This window comes from Lemur catta, chromosome 17, assembly GCF_020740605.2.
Source record: "Lemur catta isolate mLemCat1 chromosome 17, mLemCat1.pri, whole genome shotgun sequence".
NCBI lineage: Eukaryota > Metazoa > Chordata > Mammalia > Primates > Lemuridae > Lemur > Lemur catta.
The window spans coordinates 4,802,820-4,817,997 of NC_059144.1; the positions used below are offsets into that span (position 1 = coordinate 4,802,820).

The window sequence follows — 15,178 nt, forward strand, 5'->3', positions numbered from 1 at the left end:
CGAACGCCACGGCCACGGCTCCTACATCCAACGTGAGCCCGCGCCCCCGCCGGCGCTCACCCTCCCGGCGGGACTGGTTCCTGGAAAGGACGCAGGAGCCAGACGGCGCCGGGGACGAGTCAGTCTCGGGGCGGTCCCAGTCGGCCCCCGCGCCCCCGACCACGCCCAGGCCGCACGCCGCCTCCCTGCGTCCGCCCGGGCACCCGGGACGACGTCCGCCCCCCGCGCCCCCCGCGACCCTCGCGCCCCCCGCGCCCCCTGCGCCCCCCGCTCAGCCCCGCCCCGTCGCTCCCTGACCACGCCCTCCTGACCCCGCCCTGAAGAGTCAGTCCCCCAGCCCTCCCGCCTCAGCGTGTCCCTGGGCAGAGCCCAGCTCGGACGCGCCTGCGCCCTCTGACCACACCTCGCCCCGCCCCGCCCTCCGGGCCCCGCCCCCGGCCCCGGCTGCCGGGTGGGAGCCGAGCCGCACAACGCGCATGCTCCAAGCGCGGCGCCCCCGACTCGGTGCTCGGCTCGGCTCGGGCATTTCCGCCTCTTTGTTTTAAACTCCGGACGGGTTTTTTTCTCCTCCTCTTGGGGGGGACGTGGAGGGAGCGGCGCCCCCTCCCCCTCCCGGCGCGGCCCCCGCGTGCGCCCCGCTCGCCCGCAGCCCGAGACCGCAGGTCAGTGAGTCCGCCCCGCCCGGCCTGGGCCCGCGGCGCCCGCTCCTCAGGCCGCGGCCTCGGCCCGTGTCCGGCCTGAAAGGCTCCGAACCCGGGCCCCGCGTCCCGGGCGTCCCTGTCGGCCTGGCCGGGGGAGCCCGGAACGGCTTGGCAGGCCCCTAGGAGGGCCGGACCCTGGGAGGGCTGGACCCTGAGAAGGGTCACCGAGGATGGCCGGGTCCCAGACCTGACTGGACTTAGGAGGGGCTGGACCCTGGAAGGGCTGAATCCTGGGAAGGATCACCCAGGAGGACCAGGACCCCAGACTGGGCAGGTCCCTGGGAGGGCTGGACCCCGGGAAGGGTCACCCAGGAGAGCCGGGACCCCACGCCGTGCTGGACCCTGGGAGGGCCAGTCATCAAGGAGAATCAGCCGCTCAGACTGGGCAGGACCCACAGAGTGTCAGGACCCCAAGACAGGTCATCCAGGAGGGTCCAACCCCAGGACAGGTCACCAAGAATTGCTGGGACACCAGGAAGGGTCACCAAGGAGGGTTGGGCCTGGGCACCTGACAGGACCCAGAGAATGCCAGGACTCCAGGTCACCTAGGAGGGTCCAGCCCTCCTGTCACTGAGGAGGATCCAACTTGAGACAGGTTACAGAGGGCCAGGACCCTGGGACCATCACTGTGGAGGGCCAGTCCGTGGGAAGATCAGGACTCTAGGACAAGCCCACTAGGGAGGACAAGGACCCTGGGACAGTCCTTTGAGCACTTTTGGGACCCTGAGACATCCCCTCCTACCCGGGAGGCTGGGACACTATGACTGTACTGCGAGGAAGGCTCCAGGATGAACAGGACCCCAGATAGGTCACTTAGGGTCAGGATGCTGGGTCTGGGCCCTGAAGAAGGCTAGGCTCTCATGGAGGACCCTGATAAGAGATGAAGCTTGCACACAGGTCCCAGGGAGAGCTGGGACTCCTGAACAAGTCACTGAGAACCGTGTAGACCCCAGGACTAGACTTACGGGGTGCTGGAGCCCTGGGGTGGGATCCAGAGGTGCCCTGAATCTGCTCTGCCCGTCAACTGGACCCACCCACTGTGAAGGCTCGGGCATCTGGGATCCTGGTCACCTGAGCTCCACGGGTTCAAAACACTCTTTCCATGAGGCCTCTGAGCACCTTAATGTCATAAGTTTTGGGGCCAACCCTATAGACCTTTGTATCTTCAGTAGGTACTGCCTTGGCTAGCACCTGGGGGCTCATCCTTCTGGCTTCGGGAACTCAAGGGTTTTAGGGGGTTCCCAGTGCACACTGGCTCCACGCCTCAGGCTAGCACTATGCCCACTCCCCCCCTTTCAGCCCCTCCTCCAGGGCTGCTGTCCTCTCCTTGCCTTGGCCCGGTGGCCAGTGTCCAGCACCTTCAACCCCTCCTCTCCCTCCTCAAGGTTGCATGATTGCACCCTGCATCCTGAGTGCAGAGGTGTTTTCAGTGTCCAGGAGATCCCAAGAGCTGGCGGGAGAAGGAATCCAAACTGGGAGTGTGGGCGCCTTCAAGTGTTTTGGGGGCAGTTGGCCCAGGGTAGCAAAGTCAGAGCAGGCAATGCTGCACCTTCTCAACTCCAGGAAAAGAAGGTGTTAAAGGATCCTGGGAGTGGGAGGTGTCTTTGTTTCTCTGAAACCTTTGAATCAGCCTTCCATCTGGAACTTGTCGGTGTTTTCATTTGGAAGTGGTCATGAAAAAGCAGGGTGCAGTGTTTATGCTGCATGAGACATTGAGGAGCTGGTGGTATGTGCTGCTCTGTGACTAGGGAAGGGCTCCAGAGTGTACCCAGAGCCCTTGTCTGGTGTGTTTCCAGAGCATGTGAGTCCAGCTCCCTAACTGGACCCAGCCATCAGCGAGCAGTACATGTCTGTGGGAAGAATGAGTGACGCATGAACAAGTGGATGAAAGTGGGATATACATGTAGAAGGATCAGCTTGGATCAGGCTTGCAAACTCATCCAGAAGTTGGGCAGTAGGAGGAGGGTAAATCTGAAACTCTGAGCTATGTGGATTCCCAAGAGATGCTCAAATTGGTTAGCTCAGTGTTTCCTTTTGGGCCACAACTTCACTTCTTGGTTACTCAGAAGAAAATCATTTTAGGTTTTCAGTTTAACATTTCAAAAGAATGGAGTATCAACGAAATTGTGTCCCTGAATGCTCTAGCTTAGAAACTTTTATTTGCCAAATACAACTATACTTGGGACCTTTTTACTCAACACTTACTTTTGATTTGTTCTTTTGACATATCCTTTACTATTTCTAAAACTTACTTTGCTTTGTGAAATTTTGTAAAAGACTTGCAAAACTGAATATTCAGGTTCAGTTAGACTGTTTATTTTCCTGTTGCATTTTTAAAGCTGTGATAGTGCTGAGTGGTTGTGTTATTTGTATATTGCTGTGTAACAAATTACCCCAAAACTTAGTGCCTTAAAGCAACAATCAATTATTATCTTATAGTTTCTGTGGCTCAGCTGGGTCCTTTTGCTCAGGTTCTTATAGCTGGGGCTGTGTCTCATCTGGAGGCTCGACCCGGGAGGACCTGCATCCTGGCTGCAGACATCAGTTCCTTTCTGTGTGGGCCTCTCTGTGGGCAGCCCAGCAAGAGGCAGTGACAGAGCAAGAGGGACAGGAAGGAAGTCATAGGCTTCACGACCTCATCTTATAAGTGACATTCTGTCACTTTTGCCAAATTCTCTGTCAGAAGTGAGTCACCAGGCCCCATGCACACTTGTGGGAAAGAGATCCCACAGGGTGAGCACACCAGGCAGCAGTGGGTTCACCGGGGCCTTGGTAAAGCTGCCCAGCACTGTAGTATTATGAGCATTTGTAGTATTATATACTATTATGAGAGCCTGGCATTTGTCAGGTTTTGGGTAGTGTAGGGTCTGTGCCCGTGAAACATCCGGCAAGTAGACAGCAGTTGTATGTAGAGCAGCATGTGAAACGTGAGGCTGTAACAGTCCAGCTTCTCTGGTTGGTGTAGACCCCTCTGATGTCACTGCAATGATTGAGATTGTCGTGATTCATGGACCCCTACACATGAGGCAGACAAATTACAAATGGGATTCTTAGGAATGACCTTGTAATTTAAAATACTGGGAGCGAACCATGAGGCCCCCCATGTCAGACCACAGGGTGTGTGTCAGTGGTGGCAGATTCTTTGATAGCTTCAAGTGCAAGGATTTTAGCTGTTCCCAGAGTCTCATCGTTTTATTCCTGCCAGTGATTTTGCTCAAGGAATTACAAACCAACCTTTGTAAGTTTTTCTTAACCATTTGAATATGTGAGACAAATATCTTTACCTGTTACTTTGGACCTTGTGCACTTATTTGTGTTTTCTTCAAAATGCTGTGTAAGATGTGAGATCCTGAAACTCGTTGGATATTTGTCCCTCGTGAGGACCGGCTGCTAGCTAAACTCCTACTCCCCAGCCTCCACTGCAGGGGGCCTGGACCCAGACATCCCCTCTGACTCTGGCCTGGGGCTAGCGCAGGGCTGTGATGGGTGCCCATCCTGGGCAGGACCACGTTGCTGCTGGGGTAAGGTGGGGCCTTGGCCATTGGCTGGAATTGTCTGTTTGGATTGTTTGATTTGGATTGTAAAGCAAGGTTTGTTTTGGTCTGTACTATCACTTTCTAATTTATTAAATGGCACAATTTGTTATTTCATTTGCAGCCTTATTTGGTTAATGATTAGAATCGAATTTAAAGTTAAAAATGTAATTTTTCTTTTACTGTTGAGCTGTGGTGAGGTTTAGGGACAGTTTCCTACTGTTTGTCTATTTTTTTAATTACCCTTATGATATTTGCTGTCAATATTGCAAAAATGCTACACAATTCATTGTGTTTCAAAAATTGTAACTGTTATTCCTTTTTCCCTGTTTAGAGACAGGGTCTCATTCTGTCATCCAGGCTGTAGTGCAGTGGCACAATCATAGCTCACTGCAACCTCAAACTCCTGGGCTCAAACGATCCTTCTCCTTCAGTCTCCCAAGTAGCAGGGACTACAGACATGCTAACACATCTGGCTAGTTTTTCTGTTTTTTGTAGAGATGGGGGTCTTGCTATGTTGCTCAGCTAGTCTTGAACTCCTGGCCTCAAGCCATCCTTCTTCCTCAGCCTCCCAAAGTGCTAGGATTGCAGGCATGAACCACTGTGCCTGGCCTATTATTCCTTAATTCCATAAGTTGATAAGTTTATGATTAAATTTTAAAAATGTGAGGCCTTTAAAAATAATAGCAAAACTATGATCGGGTCTACCAAAATTAGAAAACATTAGCTGGATGTGGTGGTGTGCACTTGTAGTCCGAGCTACTCAGGAGGCTGAGGCAGGAGGATTGCTTGAGCCCAGGAGTTTGAGGTCGCTGTGAGCTAGGCTGACACCACTGTATTCTACCTGGGGTGACAGTGAGACTCTAATCTCAAAAACAAAAACAAAATAATCATCTTTCCTGATCTTTGACATTGCTCCCTACACAACTGAATTATACAAAAGCCAAAATAACAAAGAACAATAATAAATGTTGCTGAGATGCATTTTGGTAGAATTATCTGCTAACTTAAGCAAAACTCCCATTGATAGTCAATTATACTCATTAGAAAGTATAGTCCTATCAACCCATTGTTTGGTTGATTTGCTTTTTTGAAGAGAACCTCTAATATTTAGGTACATTTAGAGAGTGGAAGTTAATTGGATTTTTTTTGCAAATTCATTGTTATTTGTAGGACTTTGCTACATTAACAGCAAATTCCAGATATTCAGTAAGAAATGCAAACAGTGGAAATCTGTGCACAGACCTCCTTGAAGCCCTCTGCTAACCTGTGGGTCTCAGGGGGCCTGTGAGTCCCATGTGGGTTTTGGGAGGCTGTTGGTCCTGTATGGATCTCGGGGGGGCCCGTGGGTCTGGGGGGGCCCATGTGTCCTGCATGGGTCTCGGGGGACCCTTGGGTCCTGCATGGGTCTGGGGGGGCTGTGGGTCCTGTGTGGGTCTTGGGGGGCCCATGGGTCTCAGGAAGGGCTGTAGCTCTTGTATGGGGGTCTTGGGGGGCTGTGGGTCATGTGTGGTTCTTGGTGAGCCCTGTGCATTTTGTAGAAGCCTGTGGGGGCTGTGGGGGCCTATGACTCCTCTCTGGGTCTTGCCAAGAGCTCCATCTCCTGGTTCTCGATTAGAGCCGGGCTAGGTGCTCAGCAGACAGTAACTGAAAGCTCATCTTTGCTGATGCCATTTGCTGCCCTGTTCTGAAGTGTTGTACATATCAACTTGTTTGATTCTTAAAGCCACCCCAGGATTGCTCTCTCATCACCCCTCTCTGCCTGACAGGGAAATGGAGGAACAGGGCACAGTCACATTTAGAAAGTAAGAGGCAGGGATGGGTTAGCCTTTCTTCTTCTTTTTTTTATTTCAAATTACTTTATTTTACTTTTTTATTCACATTTTTATTAAGAAAAAATCACAATAGAGAAAAACTGAAAGAATTATACAATGAGCATCTGCTGTGGTCTGAATGTTTTTGTCCCCTTAGAATTCATACCTTGGAACCGGAACCCCCAACGTGAAGGTAGTGGGAGGTAGCACCTTTGGGAGCCCGCCCTGGTGACTGGGCTTAGTGCCCTTGTAAAAGAGGCACCAGAGAGCTCCCCACCCCTTCTGCCCTGCGAGGACACAGTGAGAGGGTGCCATCTGTGAGGAAATGGGACCTCAACAGACCCCTAAACTGCCAGCACCTTGATGTTGGACTCCCCAGACTGCAGGACTGAGAAATAAATTATGTAGTTTGTAAGTCACTGAGTTAAAGGTATTTCTTTTATAGCAGCCCGAACAGACTAGGGAGGCACCCTTACGCCCTCTCCCAGATCCACACTTTCTTGTTTTGCCATATTTGCTTCATCTCTCTCTCCCTCAATACATATTTACTGTCACCGAATCATCTGAGAGTAGTTGCAGACTTGGTTATGCCGTTAGGTAATTTAGAGCATGCCCCCTAAGAATAAGGATGGTCCCCCACACAGCTGCACTCCCATTGTGACACCTGAGAAAGTGGGCACTTACCTCACCTTAGCTAGTTTCCAGGCTGTTTTCAATTCTCTCGAGAACGTATCCCTGTTTTCCTTGAACTAGAGACAGTGCAGTCCTGGTGTTGCCTTATAAGTCACGTTCTTCCTGACGATACATAGCCAGGTCTTGGCCTCCTATTGGAGGTCACGACCCCCAGACCACATAGGTCCCTATGGCATTACTGAGGAGGTAACACTGAGAAAAGGTTTGATGGGGGTGAGGGAGGGACATTTCTGGGCAGAGAGTATAGTAAGTGTAAAGGCGTAGATGCTAGGCCTTAGAATGTTCTAGAGCTAGTAAGGGGTCCAGGTGGCAAGAGCAGAGTGAGGGATATAACAAGATGATGGCAGAGCCTGGTCGCCTGGGAATTTGATGGACCTGAGGTTTGGCTTATGAGACTTCCGTGTCTGCTCAGACTTGTCTTTTCAGGGGCCTCTCTGGGTGCTGTGTCAAGAGGTTAAGTGAGGCCCGGGGGGCATAGTTGAATGGAGTCGGCACGAGGGTATGGGTGCTGGGTGTCCTTCAAGGTACAGCCAGCCTGATTTCTTAGAGGGACCCGGCCTGAGGGAGGAGAAGGAGACCGTGAGGTGCTTAGGGCCACTGTTTCTGGAGGTGAGGAGGTGGTCAGAGGAGCAGGCTTGGTCAGAAAGTCCAGATGCAAATGCCTGGCTGTCCAACCAACATGCAGATAGTTGGATGTCTAAATTTGGAGTTCAAGGGAGTGTTGAGCTAGGGGTTTGTGGAGGGGAAGATGTGGAGTGGGAGACCAGATGGAATTGCCCAGGGGACAAGGGACTTGGGACAAGATTGTCAAAGCTCCCACTGGTCACCCTGGTGTCCCTTGGTCACCAGAGCACCTGCAGGTGTGCAGGGTTTGGATGTGGTGGGCGTTTCCAGTGGAGACGCTTTGAGGCTGGTTGTCACACTTACCCAGGGTCTCACCTTAGTGACTGTATCTCAGGTCACCAAGTTATACCCAAATATTTGTATAAACACTTCATTTAAGAAATGAAAGTTGGGGCTGGGCACGGTGGCTCACACCTGTAATCCTAACACTCTGGGAGGCCGAGGCCGGTGGATCTCTCGAGCTCAAGAGTTGGAGACCAGCAAGAGCGAGACCCCGTCTCTACTAAAAATAGAAAGAAGTTATCTGGACAACTAAAATATATATATAAAAAAAAATTAGCCGGGCATGGTGGCGCATGCCTGTAGTCCCAGCTACTCGGGAGGCTGAGGCAGTAGGATCGCTTAAGCCCAGGAGTTTGAGGTTGCTGTGAGCAAGGCTGACGCCATGGCACTCACTCTAGCCCGGGCAACAAAGCGAGACTCTGTCTCAAAAAAAAAAAAAAAAAAAAAATGAAAGTTGGAGTCAGGCGCAGTGACTCACGCCTATAATTCTAGCATTACAGGAGGCCGAGGTGGGAGGATCGCTTGAGCTCAGGAGTTCGAGATCAGCCTGAAAGAACAAGACCCCATCTCTACTAAAAGTAGAAAAATTAGCCAGGCATTGTGTGTACCTGTAGTCCCAGCTACTTGGGAGGCTGAGGCAGGAGGATCGCTTGAGCCCAGGAGTTTGAGGTTGCTGTGAGCTAGCCTGATGCCATGGCACTCTACTCAGGGCAGCAGAGTGAGACTCTATCAAAAAAAAGAAGAAGAAAAATGAAAGTTGGGCAGAAGCTCATCAGTACAGCATGTCTGATCTTGGCCTCTTCGGTGTGAATTGCCACCTGTTTGTTCCTTCAGCTTGTGTCTGTTGGCTGCTTCATTGCCAGGTGCTAGGACAGGGCTGGCTCTGGCTGGTGGCAGGAGGCCTGCCGAGCAGTGGGTCTGAGCAGAGGTGGGAGGTAGGGGCAGCCAGAGGGAGTCCCCAGAGCCATCTGAGAGCTCAGCAGTGGGGCACTGCTGGCGTGGGGGACGTGGGGGATGGCTTTGCTGGTGGGAGTCGGGGAAGAGGCTGCAGTGGGGATTCTTACTGTCTTTGGATCATGAACCCTTTTGAGAATTAAATTCAAAGCGCTGTTATGTTGTCATTTCATTGTTTTCCATTTTCCTAAAAATTTCATGGTGACATATCTATGTAGAAAACCATTTAAAGTTTCTTCTTCCTTCTAACTTGACTTATTTTTAGTGTCCCTGCTGGGAAAAGCAGGGGCATTCATGACATGGTTCTGTATCTGCACAAGGTTTGTGAGGGTCCTCAGTGCCTGGGCCACCATCCTGCCAGGCCTGGTTCTCGGGCCATGAGTGGGTCTGCACGTGTCCCTGCCTGACTGCCGTGTGCAGGCCTTAGCATGTCGTGTGTCATCAGCGCAACAGGCGGTGCTGCAGCTGTTGGCGAATCTGTTGAGCAGCCGCTATGGCCGGTGCTGGGTTCCATCAGCGGACAGACGAGCAAGGAGTTTACGTTGTGGGGGAGGCAGTGCCCATGAGAGTTTAGTGGGTGCTCGGTGCTGAGGCAGAGCTTCGAGGGGCAGGAGGGCAGAGGTGGTCCAGGCAGGGGGTCTTAGGGTCGAGGGTGGCCGTGTGGAAAGGCCACAGGGCCAGGCAGAGAGAAAGGGATCAAGCAAGGTGCAAAGTTGCCTGTCTAGGCTTTGTCCCTGTACTGTCACCATGGTGGGTGCCAGCCATAGGGAAAGGACCCCAGCCCGGCTCCTCCGGTCGGCAGAGGCGGTGTGGGGGTTGTTACATGGGGGAGAGGTGATCGGAACATGGGTGTCATCCTCGATGGTAGCTGAGGTATCAATGTCTGTGACAAGAGGGCATCAGTGGGGACATGGAGCTAATTTCAGGAGTTTGGTGATTTTTGTGTGAAAATGAGTAAGACTAGGTTTTGCAGGGTACTTGAATAAAGGTGGAAATTATCTCTGGTTCGTTGGTTGGACAGTGCACAGTTTCTGAGCAGCAGCTCTGGCGTGATGTCCAGCGGTGAGGACGCAGACTCAGCCCTGCTGCCAGAGCATGCCGGCAGTGAGGGAGGTACGCTGGATGCACCACACGCACAGGTGTGACACAGGGTGGAGAAGTTTCTGGAACATGCCTTTGGGGAATAGGAGGATGACGGTGTCTAGAGTGAGGGATGGGCTTCGCACCCCCAGGGAAGGAGGAACCTGAGGGTCTTTGAAAGTGAGACTGTGTGAGTGTAGTTTTGTGGGCATGGCTGGGAAAGACAGTGGGTCTAGACAGTGTTGGGGCCACGTACAGGGGAGTCAGGCCTCGGTCACTTCTCCTGGGTCATGTTGCAGGAAAGGGTCCCGAGATGGGCGTTTTAGGGCCAATTCCATAGACTGTCTGCAGGGGCTGCTGGCAGGGGAACATGGTGGGCCCATGGCCAGACCAGGAGTAGCCAAGACCCAGGTGGGCAGTGCTGGGGCGGCACAGGGGTCCAGTGTGCATGGAGAAGAGGGGCCTTGGTCTGGGGGTTGGGGGCATGACATCCCAGGTGTGGTGCATTTCTGGTTTGTGACGTGTTGGGGTCCCCCGACACCCCAGGGTGAGTGATTTGCCAAAAGGACTCGTAGTCACAGCCACAGTTTGTTCCAGGAAAAGGACATAGCACAGGCAGCAGAGGGAAGAGGCAGTGCAGGGGAGCCAGGTGCAGCTTCAGGGTCCTCCTGAGGGGGTCCCCCAGACACGTGTTGTTTCCCAGCAGCGAGCTGTGAGGTCCGTGGGGGTGCCGTCTGCAGGGAACTCCGGGCCCTCGAGCAGGGCCCATAGGCAGCTCTGCCAGCACGCAGTGGACTCCAGACCCCAGGAGGAAACAAACAGTGTCAGTTTGTGAGGCACCGAGGTGCAGCGAGCTGCTGTTCATCAGGGAACATTCCGGTCCGTTAGGAAACTTCCACTAGCCAAGGGCCAACCTGCAGGCCCTCGAGGATGGGCAGTTGTCAACCACAGGAGGCATAGAGCCGTGGGGGGGGGTGAAGGTCATCATAGCTGGAATCTGTGATGCTCCCAGACGCCAGGCAGTGAGTACAGAGGCGGGATTGGCTGCAGGAGACGGGCGTGACGGCTCTCCAGCATGGTTAGCATTCAGCTCTGCAGCCACACGGGCCCAGGCCGAGGGCTCAGTCAGCTTGTGCCCACCACGATGGACAGCACAGACGGAGCACTGTGGGGGACAGCACTGGTGTGCACAGCCTTGCAAAAGGCAGAGCCCCCGTGGCTCTGGGTTGCGGTGGGGGCAGTGGCTGCCACACCAGGTGTGTTACTGTTTACTTACTTTATAAAATGTTCCATTATTTTTTGGTTTTATGTTTTTGTTAGAAATTATTGTTTTAGTGTTGATAAAATTAAAATTTATATCTGTACGTTTACATAATTATGGACAGTGAAAAATTTCTCTGGGCTGCTTGGGAGCCAGAGTGCACTCAGACAGGTGTTTAGCCCCGCGGATCAGCTTAGGAATCCGGCTGGTGATACTCCAGCTCTGACACAGGTGGTCATTTTCTCCGATGTTTAGACTACAAGAGAGGATGCTTCGATGATGTATTTTAATGAGGATAGCATCTTGTCAAATATGGTTTTCAATTACTATCTTTCAGCCTCTGAGGCTGCGTTAGACATGGTTTGTTGTTATAGATATATGAGACAAGACAAACTTATTATTGGAAATTTAATTTCCCAGTTTTAAAATTTTTATTTAAATTTCTGCATATTTAGTCCTTCAGTGCAAATGAGCTAACAAAAAATAAGTAAATCAAATAAATTTCTGTATATTAGGAAAGTATGATAAATTAAGACTCAATGAAAAGGTGTTGGCTCAACTGGGGGGTTGGAACCTCTCAGGCAGAGGCTGCAGGAAGGGGGCAGCGACCAACCCTCTGGCCACCCAGGAGTCTCAGGGCCCCTGTGACCAGCCAGCCGACCACTGGGTCATGGTGGGAGCCCATGTGCTTGTGCGTGATGAAGGAGCAGGAGATGAACTCTGCTCTCCCTAACCCACCGGAAACCAGAGCGTCCTCCTGTCCAGCCACACGTGCCAGGGCATGTGCGTCTCCAAGGACACACCACACGGCGCTAATCCTACAGCAGGTGAGGACAGCCAATTACTGGGTGATCCAGCCTCAGAATCCCACCAGCCTTTCCCAGAGCCCCCTCAGGCCATGCAGCTCTCTGCTGGTGCCTCTTTGGGCTCCAGTCTGTGGCCATTCACCGTTTGCTTTGTGGCTCAGAGTTAACCTCCACGTCACCTACCTGGTCCTGAGCCGTTGTCATGGTTGGCTGTGGCCATGATGCATCCTCAGGACACAGACACTAGCACATGCAGTGAGGCAGACAGGTCAAGCCTGCCATCCGCCGGAGGTGTCTGAGGGAGCCCAGGGTTGCTGTGCAACTCGGGGGGCCAGAGCCTCTAAGAAGCGGCATGGGGCAGGGGCTGGCAGGTGTGAGCAGTCACGAGGCACCACCAGGGTGGAGCCACCAGTGGTGCTGAAGTGCTGCCACCTCACTGATGCTTGTGTTGCTGGGCTCAATGCTTGTTAGTGTAGTGAGCCAGTAACTGTCTCATCGGGTTTTTTAAAAAATTTTTATGTATTTATTTTTTTATTTCAGACTACTATGGGGATATAAACATTTTGGTTAAATGATCATCCAGTTTTTAATTTGCATTTCCCAGTTTACTTATAATGTTGAGCATTTTAAAGTATGCTTATTTGGAATTTCTCTTTCGTGAAGCTCTTTTTATTGTCTAGAGCAGGAGTTGACAAACTTTTTCTGTGAAAGACCCTGTAGTAAGTGTCTCATTCCATGCCCAAACTGCCCTACCCTAAAGCGATCGTAGGCAGCGCATGGTGCTGTTCACGAAGCCGGGCAGCCCCAGCCTGGCCCCGGGCCTGCTTGGCCAAACCCTCACCTAGGTGCCCTCTCAGGTGTGTTTTCTTCCAGTCTGTGGGTTTTGTCACTCTGGTGTTTTGTTTTTTTGAGACAGTCTCACTCTGTCACCCTGGCTAGGGTACAGTGGTGTCATCAGAGCTCACTGCAACCTCAAACTGCTGGGCTCAAGCAGTGCTCCTGCCTCCGCCTCCCAGAGTGCTAGGATTACAGGCATGAGCCACCGTGCCCGGCCCTCTCTGGTGTTTTTTGATAAATCAGCGTACTTGTTTTTAATTAAGTTGATTTTATTAGTCATTTCCTTCATGGTTAGTACTTTTGATTTTCTGTTTCATAAATCTTTTCCCCACCCAAGATCATGAAGATGTTCCCCTTGGTATCCTCTGAGGTGTAACCTGTGCCACTCATGTCCAGTCTCTGTCCCACCCCCGCCCCCAAGCGCTGGTAACGGGGTGGGGATGGGGCCTGTTACAAGATAGGAGTTTGGGGTTTTTTCCAATTTCACCACTAGGGGTGGTGTTTGTTGTCTTTTTTGAAACCGTAAGCTACACTTTTTATTAAGGTATAGTTTGCTTTACACATGCTGAGTTTCACCAGTTTTATTGTGCATTTGGCGACTTTGGCCCCTATCCTGTCTCTTACCACAACCCTACGACCAGTCCCTGACCTGCCTGGACCATGACCTGCTTTCTCCCACCAGCTTTGCCTTTTCTAGAACTATGTATCCCGAGGGAACACGTGTCTGCGTCCTTTCATGTCTGAGTCCCCTCCTGAGGGATCACACGCCTGCATCCTTAGGGATCACACGCCTGCCTCCTGAGGGATCACACGCCTGCAACCTTCTGTGTCTGCCTGCCCTCTCATGGCGGCACTCCTGTGCCACTGGGTGGCCGCCCTTGTTCGTGTCAGTTTCTGAGACGCGTCTGCTGTGGGGATGGGCTCCGTGTTACCTGTCCGTTTACCTGGTGGTGGCATTGTGGTTGTTTCCAGTTTGGGGCTGTTACAAACAAAGCTGCTTTGAACGTTCACATATGACAATACATGTGTTAGTGTCTCTTTTAAATAGAGAACTTTTATTTGGTTAAAGATATTTCCTTCTCAGCATACTAAGAGTTTTTTTTTTAAATCATGAATGGGTAATGATTTTATCAAATGATTTTTATGCATCTGTTGGGAAGATCATATGGTTTTTCTCTTATCTTTTGTCTTGGATTACATTTCCCCCAGTGTTAGGCCTACCTGGTGTTCTAGTGATAAACCTAACTTGATCAGAGTGATGATCCTCCTTATGCTGGCTGAGGGCGATTGAGATTTCTCTACGTTTGTAATCTCCCTCCTGGTTCTGACCTTGTGAGGGTTGGCTGTGTACATCAAGTTAGTTTCATAAAATGGGTTGGAAAATACTGCTTTTTAAAACTCTCTGGGAGGGTTTGTTTGTGGTTGGATTGTCTGTTCCTTGAGCATTTGGTAAAACCACCCTTGAACTCCTCCAGGCCTGTAGTTGTCTTTGAAGGAAATTTTTTGACTACTTATTCAGCTTCCTTGATAGTTTCCTTCCTTTCAGTTTTCTCTACTTGCCTCAATTCTGCCGGATTGTTTTTCTAGGAATTTGTCAGTTTCATATGAACTTTGAGTTTTATTGGCATGAAGTTGTTCACAATATTCTAGCAGTGCTCAAATGCCCCTCCTCAGGTTGACCGCCTTGTTCAGCGCCACAGCCTCCTGATAGCGCCCTGCCCTGGGCTGCAGTTGGAAGGACCGTGGACATTCGTCTGAAGTAATCTAGAGATGATTTGAAGTGTGCAGCGACATGTGCAGGTCACATGCAAATGTCATACCATTTTTTATCAGGGACTTGAACATCCACAGATTTTGATATCAGAGGCGGGTCCTGAAACTGATCCCCCAGGATACCAAGGGATGGCTGTGTTTGTCACCTTTTATTATACACACTAAGTGGTTTACTTGCTCCTTGTTTATTGTCTGTCTCCCTCCACTAGAACGTGGGCTCTGGGGATCTGTGTCTTTTCACTGAAGTCTAAGAACTCAAGAGTCTGGAGACTCAGAGTCACCTGGGAACCCCTGGCCACAGTCTAATTAAAATGAAATACAATTAAAAATCCGGTTTCTTAGTCCCACGAGCTGCAGTTCAAGTGTCCCACAGCCACGTGTGGTCAGTGGCTGCCCGTTCAGCAGCAGAGACAGGGAAGCCTCTAGCATTGCAGAACTATCCGGAAGCCTGGCCTGCATCTGGCTTTATTCTCTTCGTCCTGTTTCTCTTCTTATGCCCCGGACATGCCTGCTAATCTTCATTTATACTTGCCTGGGAAGCTTCTTTTCTTTCCTTCCTTCCTCCCTTTTTTTGTAAAAGTTAACTGAGCTTCAAGGATGAGTTAATAAAAATGAAGTTACAGTGAACTTGATGAGTAAAAATGATATAAATTGGGTCTAAGATGGACATGGTGTGAGTATCCTTTAGCCAGCTGTTTCCAGGTTGTATTGGTCACTGTCTGAGAGGCCCTGACACCCGTGTCTACCTCCAGCAGCATTTCCAAGCCTTCTCTGGAGATGGCAGCTCCTGCATGGGAGCGTGGGGGAGGCCTGCCGGAGT

At 51.3% G+C, this 15,178-nt stretch overlaps 1 protein-coding gene across 6 annotated transcripts in view; it reads left to right on the forward strand.

Moving 5' to 3' along the window:
- Positions 1–435: 435 nt before the first annotated feature.
- Positions 436–15,178, forward strand: part of PCGF3 (polycomb group ring finger 3) — a 56,597-nt gene continuing 41,854 nt past the window's right edge. For 3 of the 6 annotated variants that reach the window (XM_045529310.1, XM_045529312.1, XM_045529313.1), the window contains exon 1: positions 11,305–11,769. The gene's annotated coding sequence lies outside the window, so the exon portion shown is untranslated. Of the gene's footprint in view, positions 663–11,303; positions 11,770–15,178 lie in introns of those variants that run through there. The other 3 variants (XM_045529314.1, XM_045529311.1, XM_045529309.1) reach the window with 3 other exon arrangements.